At 32.9% G+C, this 8795-nt stretch overlaps 1 long non-coding RNA gene across 1 annotated transcript; it reads left to right on the forward strand.

Annotated features, from left to right (window-relative positions):
- The first annotated feature begins 3717 nt into the window (after positions 1-3717).
- Positions 3718-6182, forward strand: LOC150036774 (uncharacterized). Its single transcript, XR_016528868.1, has 3 exons — positions 3718-3988; positions 5473-5648; positions 5790-6182. It is a non-coding gene; the product is annotated as an uncharacterized LOC150036774 (long non-coding RNA).
- Positions 6183-8795: the final 2613 nt, after the last annotated feature.

Raw genomic sequence — 8795 nt, forward strand, 5'->3', positions numbered from 1 at the left:
TATGCTGTTACTTTTTCTGACCTTTTTAGAGTACATGTCAATTACTATTTCTCTATTTCATACCATTTTCTTAAAAAAAAAAAAAAAAAAAAATTTAAACATTTTGCTCAATTTATGAACATAGTTGAAAAGAATATGAAAAAATGTATAAAAACAAAGGGTCATTTAGCTAATTTGGCTAATAATTTTCTTTTATCTCTTAAGTATTTTTATCAGCTGATAATTAATATTAATAATCCTGAAATTCATTTTACTAGTATATGAGCTTGCTCCACAGATGTATTAGAAATGATACCTTGGGGCGGATGTAAAGCTAAGCAAATAGTTTCGGCTCCAAGAATATAAGACTGTGTTGGTTATAAGAGATGTGAATCTGCCTGTCTGATGGATTTCTTAAGTGTTCGCATTTATTTATGGCATGAAACAACTCGAAGTATGGGTCTAGCTTACTGATACGTTCTTTAAAAGCCCTTGAATCCGGAACTTTATTGTTAATTGAGGAAACATAAAACATTGAAAAGCGCAAGCTAATGCCGAATGAGCGATAAGTTTAATATGAACATAAATTTTCTCTTTCAAAATCATCAATAAAGTAGGCCAAATCACTGGCAAAGTATAAAAGATTCAATAACATCTCAACACATATTAGTAAAACAATGACATGATCATATCTCATAGAAAGCACATTATAAAGCATTAAAGAGTTATCAGAAAACCTCACCAACTCTGTGCCCAAATACTCGTTTACAACGGTAGGTTACTCTAGACAAAGAATGCACTTCGCGATGTAAACTAAATAACAAGGTCATACGTGCACTTTGAGCTGCCTCCGAGGCTAAACATAAATCCACACCACAGGCCCAGGTTACTCTGGACTCCCTGGTATACTTTGGTCACATCTGACCCCGGTAGCCCCCTGATCGCTTGAGCGGTACTACCATCAACATTCTTGAATTCACCATCAATAATTTTTCATATAAAACCATACAAATCACGATAATGTAAATCAAGTTTCAAATTACCTTTATAAATCTAGATCGTATAAAACCAATGAGAATTCATAAATCATGATTCAAATATTTTTGAAATAATAGTAAAGTTAAACAGATCATGCCACCACATTTCATAAATCATAACATACTATCAAACATATATACTTTTTATATCAAAACATTAAAAAATAAACCACTCACAGTCATGGCACAAGTTCCTTGGTTTATAAGCCCTCCCGATCTCAATTTGACATGAAATAAAGTCTCAAGGTTATTGGACACTCACAAGAGATTAAATTAACCCTAAACAACCCTTAGTGATTCATTGTGACTCATTGAACTCAATTTAACTCCTAAACACTCACATATTGCTTCTTAAGTCATTTTTTTCTCAAATTATCCAAAATGGACCAAAAATCACTTTAACATAAAAAATTTTTTTATTCATTTTATGGTCAAAATATCAAGAAAATCCCGACTGGGCTTAAAAAATGCTTACTGACACCCAAAATGCTAAAAAACACGCAAATGGACACTAAAAATAGGTGTGGGTGTGGGGCCCTGGGAATGGCGAGGCACGCGTGGACATGAGGGAGGTGGACGGGAGACGTGAAGCGCGTGGGTGGATGGTCGGACGGGCGTGTACGACTGGCCTGGGGGGTCGCTAGCAGCTTCCTCACCCAGTGAATTTCCTGCTGCAACTCGATTTTTCAAAGCTTTAGAACACCATCTTCAATTCAAATAAACTTCAAATAAATTTTATGGAACTCAAGAGGGACTTTTAAATTAGCTTACAAAAAAAATTGGGCACCAAAATCCTCCTCTAAGTGCCTTGAAAACTCCTTCAAAATAGCAAACTCATATTTACTCAATTTTCAGACAACCTATGTTTCCTTCAAGTTTTCTTAACCTTCTTGATCTCAAATCATTTCGGCAACCCTAGGGTGTCTTCTACACTCAATTAGCTTTCATTTGGTTCAAAAATTACGAAAATAGCATAGGTAAATTGGAAGAACTAGCGTTCCAAAAATATCATTCATATGCTGCAAAAAATTGTCTTTTCTTCATCCAATAAATTTGAGTCAACTAGCTACTTGCTTGTCCTATGTGGATTCTTCTCATTTTTCCTTATCCTTTTCATCCCTAATTAAGTTTATCGAGTTAAATTAACTTATAAATTTAGAAAATTAATTTTAAAATATTTTTCAACCTAAACACTCATTTTCACTCTCGACCTACTTGTTTTTTCTACCAAGTTTTATTCTTTCTTTCTTTCTAATACTTAGCTAATCACAACTCATACTCAATTGCTTCAACGATCGATACTGCTACTACGTTACAAAATAAATAAAAATGAACTTGCACTTGTAAAGTAATTTCAAACCACTAACTTCAACATTTAGCAACAAAACATGCTTAGGTCATATATTCAATGCGATTCATTTAAGTAAATTCTAAACTCACTTATTTAAGTTCATCCCAAGCATAAACAAATGGAAAAAGAGCAAGGGCTTACAACTATTCTACTCATTTGAAATTTTTTTTTACCATTTTTTACAAATCAAACTTCTTTAAATGTGTTGTTACTCTTGTAAGCCCTCTAAGGACATTTGTCCACTAAGTGTAGTTAATGAGTATGCAATTAATATGTTAGAGTTAGTAAGTTTGTGCTTGGAGTATGAAATTTTAATATAAAGTTTTCCAATAATTGCAAAAAACATATTAAATATGAGAGGATGAAGTTAGTTAATTGATGTGAAAAGTGGAGATAGAAAGATGGAATTTCTTAATAAATCTGAAAAGTAAAATAAGATGAAAATATAAAGTTATTATAAATGTGCAAACTTGCTTACTCTTGAAATTGTTGAGTTGTTTTTACCAACAAAGTTAGTAGTGTTTGGTACGGAGATGGAACGTAAAAATTGAGAAGTATGGACTTGTAAAATCCAATTCTTGTTTGGCTTAAGGAGTTGATAGATCCTACTACTAAGAAAACATCAATTTTATAGATTTATAGACCACATAATTGCTTAGGCCTGTTTTATAATCATTTTGATTTAAGTTGTCTGTTTATTAAAATTAAGCTTAAAAATATCTCTTCCAACTCTAAATCTCTTGCTTTGATATCTACTTTTTACCGATATTTTAAAAAATCAGTCAAAATTTATCTTATCAACTACTAAGAAAACATCAACTCAATATCTTATCAACTATTTACACCGTGGGCCTATGAGTTTATAGACTTCATAATTGCTTAGTCCCATTTGGTAATCATTTTGTTTTAAGTCTTTGGTTTTTTAAAATTAAGCCTATAAATACCTCTTCTACCTCTAAATCTCTTGCTTTGATATCTACTTTTTATCCACATTTTTAAAAACCATGTCAAAATTTGAAAACTAGTCCTCATCTGGTAACAATTTTGTTTTTTGTTTTTTTATTTTGGAAAGTTAAACCTATTTTCTCCATATATTTTAGAATGATATGCATCTTTCTTGAGAATGATAGTTGGATTTTTAGTTAAATTCTAAAAATAAAAATAACTTTTTAAAATTATTTTTTTTAATTTTTAAAATTTGACTTGATATTTTAAACTAATATCCGTAGACCTAATTTTCAAAAGAAAAAAAAAAAGCGGGATTTTAAACTTCACTATTTCACAACCACCCCATTCCGTTCCCCCCAATTTCCTACCAATAACAAAGAAAAGAATTCCCAATTCCCTTTCGTGCGTGTTATTTGACTTCGATAACTGATTATCTGAACCTTCAACTTCGCAGTTATGCGACAGCTTCCTGAGATCGAAGCATTTTAGCATAAGCTATGCTTGTACAACAAAATCGAGGATAAGAAAATCTTTTAAGCATCTCTTTCTTCATAAATTCATGGCCGTCGAAGCCTCCATTGAATGCGCTGAAAGAAAATGGAGAATTTAACGATCGTGAATGGCGGTCATGCTCGACTCGCAGAGTTCACCTCTACTCCGTTTACGTCTACAGGTTCTCTCTCTCTCTGAAGATTGATTGCTTTTTAATCTTTCCAAATAATTTGGTTTCTGATAATAGCATTCCCTGTTTCGCTGGTAGGGTTAGGGTTAGGAATTTGGAATTATGTTATTCTCTGATGGTTAATTTATTCTCAGTGGATGTCAATATCCAAATCATGTTTGAATAAGTGGGTTGCCTATCAGATATTTTAATCTAGAACTTCAATTATAGGATGATGTAGATGGGGGAGTTGTTTGGTGGCCATTCAAACTGTGAACAATTACAAATTACTAACACAATCCATGTCTTCTTGAAGTTCATTTTACCATAATACGAAATGCTTCGAGTATTTTATCTGTTCATGGGTTGCTTTCACGCAACCCAATCGAGGTCGATGAGTAGTTATGTTTTAGTAACTTAGGCCCATGTTACCAGCTGAAGCTTGGACTATCTGCTTTTATATCCGACTCATTCAGGCCCAAATTGTTACCTTTTCTCTTTATATCCGAATCACGATATTGTTTGTTCAATGTTTAGGCACAATCAAATACATGGTAATATTTGATTCCAATCACATGCAGGCATTTGACCCTGTTTCTAGTAAAAATTAGCCATTAATGTGTTACCGAGCAATTATTTAGTACATTTAAGTTTTGTTGGCCAATCGACAACCTTTTAGAATCCTTGGTTTTTAAAATCTGCGGTGTTAAAAGATTACTCTATGAATGGTACATTCATCATGTTAGAAGATTATTGTATGAAATTGAAAGAAATAGTCATGGACTTATTTTTGCCTGTCCTGGCCAAGAAATCCCGTTGGTTTAGGGAGGGTTGGTCTGGACTCTCGAGAAAGAATTGAAGTGTCGAATTGTTTTTTCCTTGTGACTTTATTCAACTCAGAACCAAAAATATAAGTTCGTAAGCTATGATAAATTTAGTCTCGAAATTGGAATCAAAAGCTGCAACAGCAACGATATACAACTCCTGTTGGAGTTGAACTAGTAAAAAGTTCATATTGCTATATTCTTCTTCCATTCTCTTTTGATTTTGATTCTTAGACAATAATATTTTCCCATTACATTTAATTTGAGATACTCTGTCTCTCTCTATCTCTCTCTCTCTCTCACAGTACGGTTAGTCGTGGCTACATTTGGGTTTTATGGTAGATTACCAGAAAACTGTAGAAAGTAAATAGTATTAATAGTTTATGTAGAAAAGAAAATTACCCAAGATGATGCCTGAACTTTTATTTTCATAAGTTCTGTTTATAACAAGTTTGATCGTGGTAATATTTATGAGTTATGACCTTATTGCAATTTAGTAGTCTTCCACTGTCTATCTGACATTGTCGACTTTGAACAGTTGGATTTAAGCTTATGTAGTTCTATTTTTAGGCTCATCTACTTCATCATAAATTCAAGTATTCTATACTTCTCCACTTGTAACCAAAAAAACTTAAACAGTTTGTTGAAATTTTTTGCATCTAATTTATCAAGTCTAGAGAAACATACCAACCTCAAGATACAACATACCTCCCTGTGGATATTCCCAAGCTTCGTAACATATTCTGTGATGTTCAACCGCCAAAGTTTGAAGAAGGGAGCCCAACAAGAACAAGTTTCAGAAACAACTCTTTCATCTTCATCAATCAGGCAAAAAACCACTAATACAGGTGAGAGTCAACATAATGAATCATTAGAATCTGTACAGGACAGACTTCCATGTTTCTCCATCATTTCTGTTCTGGAAACTGTTTATTGACAGTGAAGGAGTTGATACAATTATTGAACAGATCTTGTTTTATTTTTAATAGAAAACTCAAAAAATAAAAGCAACGAAGAGAGTTGCAGAAACGGATGGAAGAAGGAATGAGTGTCGGTTTCTCAAAGATGCATGTGGGCAGACACTTTGAATTGTTCAATCACTCATTATTTCTTTCCACCATATTTCTCTGTCTAGTTTGATACGTGTCCTAAGTTGTGTCTTTTACACACCCACATGAAAGAGGCTCCATGTCTTTTATTTTGTATTCTCAGCCCACCATAATTTCTGGGGATTTTTTTTTTTTCTGGGTCGGTGAGGTAAAACTGGTCTCATCAGTCATCACATCTGAACAGAAAAAGAAATTTAGAAGAACCTAAGATCTTTCCCAATGGTCGTTTTATATAAATAAAGGGGTTCCTCTAAGTACTGTATTCCATGTAAATTTGCCTAATATTCTGAGATATGAAAACAATACTTATTTCAAGTTTTCACCTTTACAAATAATCTGCGTGTCCAATTTGATCTAAAATGGGATGAGTCGTGAGTGACATGTAAAGGCGATTGGAAAAAATAACAGTAACCCACATTTAAAATTGGTAAAATTGGCGAGTACGCCTTTAGAATATTTCACTTTACACTTTTTCAAAAATAAATAATTAATGACTAATACTTTTATTTTTTCTTTCCTCTCCCCTCTTTCTGAATTCTTTTGAAATATAAAAATATGTTAAAAGTGAGAAAAGAGAAGCAACCACATTGATGGAACATCTTATACTAGTTCGTTAGGACAACAAATTTTCCAACATAACTTTACAATGACTTGATATTGTTCATTTAGATATAAACTCTCATAACTTTGCTTTTAGTTCCATCTTAAATGCCTTGTACAAATATTGTTTCATTTATATACTATGGATCTTCCTTTTATTTAGCTAGTGTGGGACTTTGGTCACACTCTAATACTCATCCCCTCGAACGAAGAAGCACCCAAGCTTCCTCGTAAATAGTCATCCACTTGTGTTTACTCTCAGGTAATCACTTTTAACCAGGCCAACTCTTTATTAGAACTCATTCTCTATCCGATTAGACTCAACCATGAATCATAATACTGTCATTGTGACACATCGACACAACTAAGTGTAAGGAGCATGATTTTTATACCACTTTTTAGAGACAATGAATCCTCCAATATATCTCCATAATGATATGATATTGTCCACTTTGAACATAAGGTCCCATGACTTTGATTTTTTATTTCACCCAAAAGGCCTCATATAATTGGAGATAGTTATTCTCACTTTATATGTCGTGGATCTTTCTCTTGTTTAGCTAATGTAAGACTTTGATCACACTCAGTATCAATCGTAATTTGGGTTTTGAATATATTATATGTTTAACCTCTCTCATATAATTAGAAAAAATTCTGTTCATTCACTAGTATCTTCTCTCTTTCTTCTTTCTCTCTTTCTCTCTCTCTTTTATGTCTTCTCCTCTGTTGAATGCATCAGTCATTTATTATTTGTTTCAAATGAAAAGGGATAAAACTTATTGTGTGAAGCCATGGATCAAAGGTGCTTTTGTATTATCGTTTTATGGATTCAGGAGGGGGAAAATGATAGAATTTTAACTACTCGTTTTCCAGGAAATTCACTTTAGGGAAATTGTTTGTGAAAGGGAAAATGAACAATGAACTAGAGCCTAAACATTAAAGAGTGCAGCAACCATTGTTGGGAGACAATATAGGAAATGGAGCCATAGAGAGATAGAGATAACTACAAGGGAGGGGATTGAAAGCCAAGATACATGTGAGCTCAGTTGTTGGAAGGGAACGGTGTGTGTATGAGAGAGAAGAGGGGAAAAAAGGAGGTGAGAAATGAGGGAAAGTACAGACAAAGACCAACCAAAGTTAAGTGTATAAAGGCTATTATTCATCGAAAATCCTCTTTTGGCTATGGAAGAATTTCACTGTTTGTAGATTGTGTGACCCAAAATAAGATGCTTATCTAAAGTTAGTTTGACTTGGAAGGAGTGGCATGTGAAAGCAAGCTCTTTCTCTTGTAACCAAAGCTTCTTCACTTTGTATCTTAGCACCAATTTCACTTCACTTGGTATGTAATATTTTGGTGGAACAAAGGTGCAGAGGGGTCCTCATTTTCCCTTCCTCCATACACTATGTTTCAGGTCATATATTTTTTTCCTTTTTCCCTATCTACCTCCCAGGAAAGAGAGAGGGAGATGGTTAGATACAGGTATCCATCAAAAATATTGAGTTGTGTGGGTGGAAGATGTAATATCTAACCAACCCTCAGCTTCAGTATGCACTTTCTAAGGATAAAATTGTCTTATTATTCTTATAGTTCCATCCATACTTTTTTTTCCGTTTAGGTATGTATCTTCAATCAAAAGGCTAAAAATTTGAGTCTTCCAATTTCATTCCTGAAACCCAACAAAGAAAGAAGGGGAAAAAGAAAAAAAAAAACATTTCTTTTCCTCAAATTGGTGACCTAATTTGGCCAATTTTCTATGATTAATATTATCTTCGAGCATGATACGTATGCCTTCTTTAACATGACACTCACACCTAAACTTTAAAGAATAACCCACTTTATCAATAAATAATCATATTCATCACTATTTGATGTCTTTTTTAACAGTTTTTTCTATTCAGTTTGATTATATTTATTTATTTATTTATTGCAAATTGCAAAATCACCTTTCACGTATTACATAGTTGCAATTATACCTACATCCTCAACTTATACTAATATTAAAATTGGACCCTCAAACTTACATGATTATAAAAACTGGACTCTCAAACATTTAATGGTAAAAATTGGATACTCAAATTTGTGCCTATGTTAAAATTGAGCCCCTATGTTTGTAAATTGTAGAAATTTGATCAATAAACATTTTCTTTGTATTTTAAAATTTTGATTTTTGAAACTAAATGTTCACGGGTCAAATTTCTACAACAAATCTACAAATTTAAGGGCTCAATTTTAGTAATATATAAGTTTGAGTGTTCAGTTTTTACTATTAATTACTTGGGAGTCCA

Source organism: Benincasa hispida, chromosome 4 (assembly GCF_027475165.1).
Source record: "Benincasa hispida cultivar pf3 chromosome 4, pf3_genome.v1.1, whole genome shotgun sequence".
NCBI classification, from domain to species: domain Eukaryota; kingdom Viridiplantae; phylum Streptophyta; class Magnoliopsida; order Cucurbitales; family Cucurbitaceae; genus Benincasa; species Benincasa hispida.